This window comes from Miscanthus floridulus, chromosome 8 (genome assembly GCF_019320115.1).
Source record: "Miscanthus floridulus cultivar M001 chromosome 8, ASM1932011v1, whole genome shotgun sequence".
Lineage (NCBI taxonomy): Eukaryota > Viridiplantae > Streptophyta > Magnoliopsida > Poales > Poaceae > Miscanthus > Miscanthus floridulus.
Genome location: NC_089587.1, coordinates 152,846,525 through 152,859,876, shown reverse-complemented (window position 1 = coordinate 152,859,876; position 13,352 = coordinate 152,846,525).

Below are 13,352 nucleotides of genomic sequence, written 5' to 3'. Positions count from 1 at the left end.
TTGTTAATAACAAAGTTGTAGATAACTTACTAATCTACCTTGTGTTAAATTTTCATAGTCATAGGACTTAGGGTTTTAGAGTTCTAGCTATTACAAGTTTGTTGTCTGAAATGTTTACTTTCTGGATAGATTTGATTGAATGATTTGTTTGCCCTATATAACTGTTGAATCACAGTAAGAGTATTAAAACAGAGTTGTCGACAATTTCTTAAGCTTTATAGAATGTCCACAACCATATGATTTCGATGTATATAACTCCAGTTATGAGTAAAACAATTAGCTATTGTTTTGTGGTGTAGTAAATGAATTGTTGAAGTGTTTGATTAAGTAATCCAGAAGAGATATGCACCTACTCAGTAAAATATGATGCACTTGTTATTACTTTAACACCATACTGTTAAGAATACTTACACAAATGCATTCATCATGTGTCATCATACTATACTTGTCAGCATGTATGCATTCATAATATCTTATGCCATATTCATGCATCTAGGATCGATAGAGGAGATAACGCTGCTGGAATTCAACGAAGAAGAGGAAGGGGACCAGCAGGAGATTCCTCAAGCCGTAGCTCCCGAAGAAGAGGAGCAGACCCCAGAAGAACTTTCGGAGTGCCCTGACCACCGCTCCACTTTTTTTCTGAAAGGCAAGCCCCGGAGCATTCTAAGTCTCCTAGTGTTTTACAGAATATTACTTGAGTCCTTTATGATTGATGCATTAGGTTATAAGAGTTGTTTGAAAACACTTGATGCATGGAACTACCTTGTCCAGATATATACACCTTTAGACCTATGTAAGTCCAGGATCGAATATATGCTTAGCCATGCTTAGACCGGTAGAAGTCGGGTGATTTCCTATCACCTGTGAGATATAGGTGGGTACCGAAGCACAGTTGGCTATATTTGCTATCATGGAAAAAGAACCTTGGGGTAAAAGTAAATCAAGGCCGGACAGAGTCTATATGTAGGTTGACTCATGTGATTCCGTCTGAGTCGATTAAGGACCATACCGTTGTTGGTACTTTTGATAAGATTAAACACATGCCTATCACTTAGCTGGCCGGATAACTCGTTTCGACCACGAAGCCAAGTAGCTCAACTCAGGCCGGACCCTACTCTATCAAAGTGCGCACTATGGATGGTAGTATGGATGTGCGGGGAGCCAGACATGAGCCCAAGGGCAGGCTAAGCCTAAACGTCCTGGCAGTTGGTTGTCCCTGATTGTGCGGCGCTGGGCAAACCCACGAAATATGTACTTGAGTTGTACCAAAGGTGACCTAAGGTGACCGTTGATCTGGTCTGCCTGGGTTTGTGTTAGGAATAAATTCCCAGCTAGTTGAAATTGATTTGAATCGCTGTCTCTTCCAGGTAGTGAGAAACTTGGCTAGCCCCAACATCATAGTAATTATATTATGGAATATGATGGTTCGGATAAACATGGAATTACTATACCTGCTATGGTTACTATTGTATGCTCTTAAAATGATGTATCACATGTTTGGCATAGGATAGTTGCTAATTTAGAGATGGATAGTTATAATTAACTTGATAACGGAATTATAATTATATAACTGAGTTAATTGCTTTTTCTGCAAAATGTTGTCAAGCTACCTCCACTTATAAAGCCTTGCATAATCCTTAGAGTCAATTTATTTTTGGTTTATGATGTGTAAGTCTAGCTGAGTACCTTCTCGTACTTAGGGTTTTATTCCCATTGTTGCAGATGGCACAATATATCATGGATATTGCAAGAGTTGTTTCTATCCCGCTGTGGATGAGGAGTAAGCCTTGGGCAGGCTTCTTTACTAATCCCTCTATATGCTTTTGTGGACTATGATTGTATGTTGGCACTATATTAAACTATGTTGGAAACACAACTTTCAAGCTTAATTTGCTTCCGCTTTTATCTATCAAACTTGGTTTGCAATAACTTTATTTCATACTCTGATGATAGAAATGTATCTGCGAACTTTATGTAATGTGTGATATGTATGTTGAATCATGTACGATCTTGGTTGTTTATGGATCGTTTATCGAGACCCATCGTGGTACTCAATAGACTACCGGGTTTATATGGGCTCAAGTATGACAATGCGACCGCTTGCGGGCTGTCATTGTACTTGTGCTCTTATAAATTGGCCAGTTCTGCGACAGCTGGCATCAGAGCAAGATTCAACGTTAATTGTCACATGTATATTTAAAACAAAGGTTTTTGTTTTTCAAAACCCTTTTCTAGCAACTAATAACTATATAAATAGGTATTTGAAATCTAAAGTGTGCCAGTGATCACTTTCCTTATGCCCAAATTAAGGACTATTAGGTGGCTATTTAAGTACTAACATGGGGGTTTTTACTTTCGTCGTCCATACGGCGTGCTATTGTATGGATGTCATTCACTTGAATGGTAATGTATGGATCAAATGCCTCTATGCCAAGGTAAGAAGGTAAGTTGATGAGTGGCATGACCGTAAGATATGAGCGTGCGGTCGGAGAGAGTTAGCTTTGGTACGGCTATGTATGCATTCTTGCATGTGTATATGGTGCGTATTTAATTATGGGTATAAACTGTCATTGGGTAGCTTTGATACAAAAGTATATGTATGGGTATATATATATGGAAGTATTTAGATTTACATTCTACATATATAATTGTGGGGTTTGGGCTGAAATGAAACTCTTATGTAGGTACACTAACAATGAAATGTGTAGCTCGACTAGCTTCGCTATATATGAGAGAACGTATGTATGCCACCGTGTATGTCGTTAGAAATATTTTTTTCTAAGTTTGTGAGGACGTACGAAACGTGCATGCATCAAGATAATAATTATTCAATACTTGCATTGGTCCTCCCCTTATAAATTTCTTACTCGGTTATGTAACTCTTATCCATTATGGCCTTGTCTCACAAAAAGTTGTACATGTTGATGGTACAGATGGCAGCACTAGTTAGATGTGAGAATTTCCTAATGGTGTTCGGAACTCCTGCTTTGCTTTGGAGAGTCTTGCACTTTGTGGGGTATCATGAGCCACCTCTCTATCATTGGAGTGAAGAGTATCTAGATGGACAGCCATGGTATGAGGTGCGGCTAACCATACTAGCCCACACACAAGCACCCTTCTGGCAGGAGTGGAAGGCAGAATCTGAAGGGAAAACTCCTTGGGAGGCTGCCCAAGTAGTGGCCTTCGAGGTATTGAGTCAGATTTGTCAGCAGCTTGGGGATGCACTTACCGGTAATGCCGCTGGTGTGTTTCCTCGGGTGGATCCTTCCACAACAATATGGGAACAATGCAACCAAAATGCATTGATCCGAGATTAGGATGAGTGGGCCAATAGCTCTAGTCCCGCTATGAGTGCCATGTTTGCGGTGATGAAGATGTTCTATACACGCTAGGACACTAGGAATTTCTGGCAGGAATCATACACCACTTGCATGGACAAGCTCATGAGAGCTGAAGCCGCACAACGTAAGCTCAAGAAGCGTGTGTGTAAGCATAAAAAGGCAGCCAGTGAGACCTATGTTGCGCTTATCTGCAACAAGACGGACACCAGAAGAATCTAGAAGACTCCAGAGGACACCACACCATGGCAGAGGGAGAGAGGCCACCAGGTGGGGCTGATCGGCCCCACCTATAGGTCGGTCAGCCTATTGGGCCTATTGTCAGCCTCCTCCTTTCAAATGTTGGTTCTCCACCGCCTTAGGGTTTGCATCTACGCCATCCTTTTAAGTCAGTTTGATTCGAGGGCTCAGAATGGATGCTATGGCCTATATATACTAGCCCCTACCCCCCTCCCTCAGGTAGATTTACATTTAGTCAAGAAGATAGAAACCCTAATCATTCTCAGAGCTCCACCATATTCTAGGGCATAGCTAACTAGAATAGGTCTAGAGGAAGGCAATCTTCGCTTGGATTCTAGATCTTGTCAAGAGCGTGGCTTGGTATAGCCCCTTGTATCCTCTTTTGTATCTTTCATTATTCATATGTTTGCTACAATTGATTCAATATTGTTCTTGATATTATTCATGTTCCTAGTTATCATGTTCATTGTCTACTTTAATTATATGCTTAGTATAGTTAGATTATCATCATGTTCAAGCATAAGTTCGTATAGCACTCGCTCCAAGGTACCAGGGGTGAGTGGTCGACATTGTGTAAGCATGGTGCTTATACGTTGTTTACCTACAGATGCACCCTATATTCTGAGCCATATGGTAGATCACGGATGTGACACTCCTATTGAGTCCTTTGTAGTCCACTCTGAATATAGGACAAGTAGGATCTAGTTACGAAGGAAGACAAGCTCTGTTCTTAATCTTCCTTAGTAATATCCCTTATGTGTGGATATGAAGTTGATCTTAGCCATGACTGCTAAGTGTAATTGCACTAATCAACGTATGCTTTGACTTGTAATTAAGAATGACTTAGGAATTGTTCCTCTAATATTCTACTTAGCCATTCTAATGCCATAGAAAGGAGTACTCTGAGTGATTATTTATCATTTATCATTACTTATCCTATTTATCTCTTGACTTACCCCTATTATGAGTAGAAGTTGGGTTATGGTTTATTTCTCCATCATGTGTATAAGTTATCAATATATTCCAACCGCCAGTCCTTCCCTGTGGTAAAAATATAAATAACGATACCTGGAATACTCCTGAGTGAAGTGCTAGAATGGTATATTATCTATGCGCTTGCAGATCCCTTTCATATATATTCTTTCTAATCACATAAAATACTAAAGTACTTCATAGTGTCATTCTTGAAGTGGCACTAGGTAGTACCAACAAGCATTTATGGCATCATAGCTAGGGATGACAATAGCAAAAGTGATGTTAAGAAATGTCAACAACATTAGGTGGCTACTTAAACAAGTGATAAGTTAATAAATACCAACAGTACCATGTCCTCTCCATCATAGAAATGTTTGTCCTGGTATCTTGCACCAATCTAGAACCCCTTCTGGTTTAAGTACCACTCATTCAGAGCTTTCATTTTTTACGGCAATTTGTGGACCCAATTCAGATGCACTAGAGGTTGACCTACCTTAAACTGCCACTACTAGTTTTATTTTGTGCCTATCTACTTCGTCTCTATTATTTTCTTGGATTGGTTTTGTTTTGTGCCTGCCTGCTCCGTCTCTATTGTTTTCTTGGAGGGACAAAGCAAGTTCTTTTGATTGCTATCTATGGCAGTTTTCTTGTCTAATGCACCCTGGGAGTTGACAAATCGCACCCTAGGACATGTTTGATTAGGACATGTCTAATGCACCTCTTCTTCCAGTACCTAAATTTGATTAGGACATGTTTTCTCACAATCGCACCCTGAGAGTTGTGGTATGGCGCAATAACCATATTTGGTTCCTTGGGTTCTCCAATGCAATCAAAGTGCTCGATGACAAATCAGTAAGTGCACAGCTTGTAGCCACGTCGCTTCATCCTCTGTTTAACTGCTATGTTTGTTACAGGTTCCTCTACGCCAGTATCCTACACATTGACCGCAACACTGCAATTATTAGCGGTAGCCATTATGTATATCGACAATGTAATGAGTCATGAGTAATTACCTCCCCATTTCCTTCGAGGTTTAGATATGTCGAAGGTGAAACTAGGCAAATGTCATCGTCTCCACCTTGAACTTCAATCTACAGATTCTGCTCTAGAGCCCACAGTACTGATGTTCGGTACCGCGTCAATACCATTGGTGCTATACATACCAATTCATAGGTGTACATTATTAGTGTAGGCTAATAACGTGCACTAAATGGAATCCCAGAAAACTATTGTTTCGGTTCATTTTGGATAAAAGGCATTCACCCAAGTTTATTGATAGCTTAATGAAGCCTAAGATCTAGATGTGGGGTTACCAGCTTTCAATTGAGACCAGAAAACGTATCTAACAACCGTCCATCGCAAAGACAACGACTAAAGCAAAAAAGCTGTAACAATCTTTCAATTAATCTAAACCACTTGATCGCTAAAAAAATAAAAAAACAAAATAAAGAACCCTAATCTCAACGACACTATGATGCTGGGGAACAAAGTAAATCTGTTGAGGCGAAACATAGACTACATTGTAGCAACAGCTATAGCTGAAAGTAGGCTGATAATTTCTTCCGCTCGGGCTTCAGCTTGAATCGGTTCATTCCAATTTGGAAAGTAATGAATGGAAAGTAAGGAATCCAAAGTAAGAACAAAGGACTAGAAACTATTGAATCTCATTTCCAACTTAAATAATCCATAATTCGCATTCGTAAATATCGAATCAGAAGCATAGAATCAAAATACAGAAGCATGTGCACCTTGCTCGCTAGGGTGGGTCGACGGCATGTTTGTGTCCATTTCGACGGTGCTACTATGGCTGCGTGGGTGACAGATGCGGCGGGCCATGGAGGTGCAAATCCATTTGCGGTCCTCGATGCGATGCCAACACTCAACTGTGAGTGGCCACCGATGACTGTTTGTAGTGTGGTAAGGGAAAGGGGAGGGAAACTGTGTTTTTGCTAGGCGCCGCCACCATGGGAGGATGGAGTATGGAAGAGGATAAGAATGGGTCACGTGGAGATAACGCAGGGGCCAAGCCAACCCTAGAAAAGGGATCCGTTTGCATGTTGATTTTTGCGACAACGTTTGCCATTGTAAACTATGCATTAATTGCATAGTTTGATAACTATGGCACAGTGTATCATAGAGAGAAGCAACAGTGATGCACTGGAACATACTCATCATTAAGTGGACGAAGTCAGGAGGTGCACCCGCTTAATTGGATGCACATTTGTCCGATCCGGCATACACAGTAAAACAATATAATGCCTACATTAACATGTACATTTACAACATAACTTAGTAGCAACAATTGAAGTGTGGCCACTGGTATGTTTCTTGGATCACTTGGATGATCGAGTCCATGGCAGTAGTGTCAATGACAACCATGTCCTGCGGCAGGAGCTACATCCATTCCCTGTGCTAGGCGATGGCCTCCTCTTTCATCGGGCTATCGTGCATCAACCAGCGGTATAGCCCATCAGCACAATTCTTCATGAAGTCACTCAGGACCTGGTTTAATGACTGTAGGGACAAAACATGTGTCCACCTGGTGATCAGCATATGGAACATGTCATATTCCAGATGTGGCGGGATGATGACCACGCTCCAGAACTGAGATGCCAAGTATGGTACAATGAGCTTGTCGACGAACTCCTTCCACCAATCTAACGGACCGAACGTGTACTCATAGCTTAAGATCATATTGTTGTCGCAGTCATCTAAGAAGAGCCACCTGCATAGGGCACCCTGCCAATTGTTTATGCAGGACTCCTAAAGAAGGTGAACCATGGTCTCTGGCGATATCTCGATGCCCCATCTCATTAGACCATCAAGACGCACCACTGCATGCACCATTCTTGACATCAGCTTGTCACGAACATCTTCTAGTCCACGCCTCACATATGGCATGATGACCCACTAGACAAACTCACTCCAAATGTCACCCCAAGCAGCGTTCTTCCATGGAACCACCATGTCATAATTTCTATAGGTGCCTTCATCGGTAGACTTGGTGAGGAGGTTCTCGAGGAATTTTAGCACCTGTGTACCAGCGGCTCGAGGAATTGCCACCCAATGATGGACATCCACGGCCATACCCATCATGGTTTTGCTTCTCATGCCACATCGAACCTCTCGACGTACTTAGATAGCTTCGGCTTCACCACATCCTCCAGGAACGACTACACAAACGAGAGCTACGGTGGTAGCCTCAACAAGAATAGTACCAGTTCATCTTGTCATGGGTAGTCAATTGTCCATGACCTCCTCAACTCTACCAGATTAGGGCCGACCACCAACTTCGTTAGCAACACTGCGTACAGCGACGAGGCGGACCCATTGTCCAAGAGTATTTCCTTTAGCTTGGTCACCACCTCCATCCGCTTTGGGTGCTCGAGCAATTCCCACAACTAAGAAAACATGTCTTGCAGCATCAGGACCAACTCCTCGCATGCTTTGTTTGTGAGGGAGTAGTTCATGTAGTCGCCGGGATTCTTAGTCTTCAAATTCGTGTACCGCCTGATAAGCTCATCTAAGTTCCCCTTGGCCTGACTGTTCTTCTGCCACCTTTGGGATTTGATGACCTCACCAGTATTAGGAGGATTCCAAGAACTTCCCACCCCCAAATAGGATGGCCAGGTTGCCACGCTAGATGATGACACAGGTTTGTTGGCTATCCAGATGGATCTGTTGGCGCAGTCAGTGCCCAAACCCGTGCACCAGCGGCATAGTCGTCCTTCAATGCAGTTGACATCCCCTTGATAGTGCCTGCCTAGGCCATGGCCACCCTTGTATCCCCAATGTTTCATCATTTGCCGCACCGCTATGTTCTCTAAAAGGGCTGATGGCGTCAAAGTGCCCTCCGCCAAGGTAAGTGTTGTCCAATGGCTGGAAGATGACTCCAAGCAAGACTACAGATCTAGAATGCCCCCCAAAACAAATTTGATGGGTTGATTGTAATCCATACCTATGGCTAACACAGCACCAGAGATAGCCTCTGGTCCCAACAGTGCTGGCGCCGCATAGTCGTTGTTGCCATTGGCATTACCATAGTTGTACTCTAGTGCCACTGTATGCTAGAAGTTACCGCTAGTGAGCTTGTCGGAGTCCATGGGAAGAGTAGACTAAGGACTGAGTGGGATGCGACTGCTCAGCGAGAGTCATGTCATGGCAGTTGCCAACACTAGTTGAAATGATGGTCAGAGTAAATGCTTGAAGCAATGCAGTTGAATTGAGATTGGGGCTTTTCCCCTTCTCGCACCATGACACACGTCTCCTTGGGGATAGCCTTGGGCTTTGGATCCATGGAACAGTGATAAATATGAATAAAATAATCACCGATAGGTCATGTCATTGTAAATATGAATAAAAGTTGACAAACAGTCTGCACATTCGAATCATACCAATGGGCTTGCAAATCTTTAATCAGATTCATTACAGATATTGTTTAGGAATGGATGCAAATCTTATTAAAATTCATTTCAAACAAAGTGCTTATACTACAACTGATAATCTAAGAACAACACATCTCAAAACTAGAAATGAATTAACAAACTCACATACAATTTACATAGTCCATCACAAAAACTGAGAATATAATAAAACAAAAGGCCGATCAGAAAAAATAGAATCTTCAAACTGGTAGACCTTGCTAGCTTCACTCCCCTCTGTATATACTTTATCAATTACCTATTCACCATTTGGTTCAACAACAGTTGTATTTGGCATCATCGTTGGATCTTCACTCACCTCTGTATGTGGTACTTCACTGTTTCACCTAAACTTGTTTGCTCTCAACTTCAAACGTATTGGGCTTCATCGCTGGTGCATGACTCCCCTATGTACATGGTACTTCAGTATTTGGGTCAACTTCTTTGTGCGCAACATCAGTCGTATTGGGCTCCACCATTGGAACTAGACTCCCCTCTGTATGTGCTACTTCACTATTCTCCTGACCTTCTTTGTTGCCAACATCTGTCTCCTAGTGCACCTCACCTGAGGATTTCTATGAATGATCATCGCAAAACATAGGATGAGGAAAATGTGACAAAGGTTGAGTACTAGGTGGCATAGGCACGAGCAGCAGCATACCAATCTTGTTGAAAATGTATGCAAACTGATAGTCATTGTGTGCTCTGTCCTCCCTCATCTGCCCAAGCAATGTTTGCTGGCCTAAAAATAACAAAGCCAGCGCCTCATCGTGCTTCTACGATTTCCTCATCACAGCATCAAACCTGTCTTTTTGTGACTTTCTCATATGAATTAGTTTCACTTGTAGGGATTGCATAAGCTCAAATTGTGCCTGTGCCGTGTTTGGCTCAGTCGGTGGCCTAGAACTAGAGCCTACAGTATCATCCTGCAATGTATAATTCTCATCATCACTGTCGCTAGCTAGTAGTGCAGCACCAAGTAAACCCTAAAGCCTAGAACGTGCCTCTGCCTCTCGCAAAGCTAGGTTAGCTTCCTCATTGTTGGCTATATCAGCTGGTGTCATGTGGTCATGTAGTGCCCTCATAGTACGCCCTCCTCTGCACCTGTCAGTCAGACCTGGAGGTTTATACTCAGGGAACATACTCTTCGATTCTCTCAGTACCATCTCCTATTCTGGGAAACCAACAGTCTTAACCAATAGGTAATAGATGACATGAGCATAGGGGATCTTCCTCTTGCCCTTTGAATCCATCAGCGATCTAGTCTTCCTACTCATAAATTAGCAAGTCTACCAAATTGAACGGGGTGTGCCCCAACCCCAAAGATAGCAACCACTGTTGCATTATTGTATTGCCTCACCAAATCTAGCTCTAGGGTATAACAACTTCTTGAAGGCAAGTAGGAGCATAGCTGCTAGTTGAGTGAGTTCTCCTGGTGACCTCAGAGAGTCAGGACTGAACGACTATCTGAAAATAACATATACAATTTTGATGGGTGGTGGCGTCTCGCCTGCATGGGCATGACAAGGAGGTACTGCTCCTAGGTAACATAATTCATGGACCTGAGTGGTGGTAACTAGATCAACACCTAGAGCTTTAGCTATTTCTTCCTTGTATAGCCAGTGGCGATCCCCTCTGAACATAAATTCAATGTATTGCCGACCTCGTGGTGTCCACAAAGTTGCAAATAATACCTTCACCCAATCTAGCATATATTCATGCGCTCTGGTCAATAGGTCTAGCAGTCCTGGCATGTATGTCAAATGACCCTTCATCTCTTCCTCAGTGACTTCGGCTGACTTTGTTAGGCCTTTGACTTTAATTCAACGATGTGCACAGAACTTGACGCCTCCTTCTTGGACGGCCATCACAAAACTTGCCTACATTGGAGTCCAAAATGGACCTCATGCAATGGGTCTTGGTTCTAGGAACCAATCCTCTAATGGAACAAACCTCAGCTCCCGAATCTTGCTGCCTCTCATGCTCAACAATTGGTCAGCACAGGAAACAGGGGGGTAAGATAAATCATGTGGCCTGCCTCTAGCTTGCCTTGTGCGTCCCTCGGTTCCCTATCATTCAACCTTATTATCAAAGCTAAATGAACATGGCAACTTTAGATACAGTGTCGAGAACTACGACAGTGGGTGGTACGCCATCCATTCTCAACGTCAGCTGCTCCTAGGCCTCCTCTTAATTGAACCCTTGCTAACCTTCTCAAGGGATTGGTTATGTTTTTTTGAACGGATATAAGGGACTCACAAACTTTCTTTGCCCACGGCGATGACCTTTGTCGGCATGATGTCAACGACTCCCTCTCATTGCCTGATGCACGCATGGGTCCTCCCCTAACCGTAGTGATGAATAATCCTAAAGTACCAAAGATACATGGAGCGCACAATTTACAAACTGATTTGTTTTTTATTTCAATATACAGTTGTGGGCAAGGGCAAGGATCGGATCTTACCTAGAACACAACCTCGGCCGCGCAGCTGTGCCTTGCTCAGGAGGTCAAGGGGACAATAGAAGGGGGCGTGTGTACACATGGTGATATATGGAGGTAAGGAAACAACACTCGATGCGCCGATGCAACAACAACTACCATGATATAGGGTTTCCCTAGCTACAAACCTAGGGTTCCTAACTCTGATTGCAGATCAACGGACGTGAAACATCAGGTTCATCGTCAGTCGGATTAGAATTAGGTCTATTCCCTTGGAGTTTGAGGTTAGCGGCGGCGGCAGATGGTGAGATGTAAGTAGACTGTCCTTTGAGGGTTGGTCAGTTGTGTACAAACGGATGGCCGAGATGAATTAAAGAATGATAGACGGAACATATTTGGGCCAGGGTACAGTTGTACAGGAACACTAGATCATACGCTGGTGTTGCCATAACATGAAGAATATTTTGTTGTCGCCACAGTACGATGGTACCATTTGTTACGTTGGTAGTTATAACCATAGTACAAAACCTCAAGAAGAACAAAATTTAGGTACAACAAATGTTTTCAAGGCACGACGATCATAGCCTCACCATGATCCACTCTCATGTACGTAGGTTCTATAACACCCTCAGTGTTATGCCCTAAACAAATTACCAAATCATGTCATAAGCATCATGTTTATGTGATAATGCATGTGATGGAATGTGTAGATAACATTTTTGTAACTTAAGATGATTAATAAAAATATTAAATGAGAAGCTATTCCATAACTCATATGTATCAAGTAGGGTTTAAAACTAATTTTTATTGAACAAAAAACACTATAGAACATATATGTAGCACTTAAATAAAGTTTGGAATATGAACTTTGTAGATGACAATGAAATACTTGCTGTGGAAAAATAACATTGCTAGCCAACATTTCTAATAGCCTAGAAATGCAACTTGGAATCAAGTTCAGCTCAAAGACTTAGAATATTTTCAAGTTTATAAACAGCAAGACAATGCAATGTTTGGCGATTTATTTTGTGAAATCGAGTTAGGAGGTGGTATCGTGTTTTAGCTCGGGTTTATAGCCTCACATGCCATCTTGAGCATGGTGAAGATGGTTTGGTTCCTAAAGCAACCGTTTAGTTGTTATGGGTGCTTTAAAATGTGTGCACGACATGTTCTCGGGCTAGCTCGCCGGGTGGACGCGGTCACCAAGCTCGGACGCTCGGCGTCACCATGCGTGGTCGGCCATGGCTACCTCTAGCCTGGCTATGGCCCAGTCACTGCTAGCCACACCACATAGAGCTGCTGCTGCTGCCTGCCCTGCCCCGCGCCGCAACGAAGCCACTGCCAATGCCATCACCTCATCATCGCGTCTGCACATTGCTACCCTACCTTGCATTGCTGCTACCGATGCCACCGCAATGCTGTGCTATGCTGCTACCGCTCGCTCTGCCACCACAGCCACGTGGGTTGTCCTAGTTGCGCTCCCACCGTCACCTCGCCTTAATGGCGCTGTGGCCTTGCATGTCGCGCCCACACTTGCCTTCCCGCACGTGCACATGGTCTGGTCGCTTGTCGCGTAGCGAGTGCATAGGCACGATCATGAGTCTGGTCGACCGCTAGCTGCCAAGGTGAGGACGGCCAAAGGTCGGACCCATCCCTCTTTCCCTCTGTTGCCGCCGTCGGAGCCACGGTAGCACGTTAGACAGCGAGAGGTCATCTCCAATCAATTATGCCCATCAATGGCCCTGCCAGTGAGTTCTCCAGCTGCCCAACCCCATCCAACCATGAAGCATGCACTGCCAAGCTCCAATTTGGAGCTTACTCCGCCGCTGGGCCGATAAGGCCGTGATTGGTAGGTGCCGATGGCAGCCCTCCTACCGCCACCCTAAACCAATTCACCTACACTACTAGCTTCGGCTTGCCTCCCTCTCCACCTTG